This window comes from Emydura macquarii, unplaced genomic scaffold (assembly GCF_026122565.2).
Source record: "Emydura macquarii macquarii isolate MOO-44397 ecotype Brisbane River unplaced genomic scaffold, CSIRO-AGI_Emac_v2 contig_1955, whole genome shotgun sequence".
Classification (NCBI taxonomy): Eukaryota; Metazoa; Chordata; order Testudines; family Chelidae; genus Emydura; species Emydura macquarii.
The window spans coordinates 32,434-32,682 of NW_027132092.1; positions in this window are offsets into that span (position 1 = coordinate 32,434).

Genomic DNA, 249 nt, shown 5'->3' on the forward strand with positions numbered 1-249 from the left:
CCGCTGGGAGCCGGGAAAACGTCGCTCACGAAACAGTCTGAAACCCGCCCGGTCCGGGCGCGATGGGAGGTGGTGTTAATACAGTGACGCCTCTGCAGCAAGCACTGACACACACACAGAGACGGCAAAGCCGGCCCTAAGTAGCCCAGTCAGTTTTCCTGTAGTATAGTCAGCACTGACCAGTGGGAGAGACACGTCGTCATCCAGCGGGGTTGCAGGGACGTGAAATAATCCGGCGGCTGTAGTCTG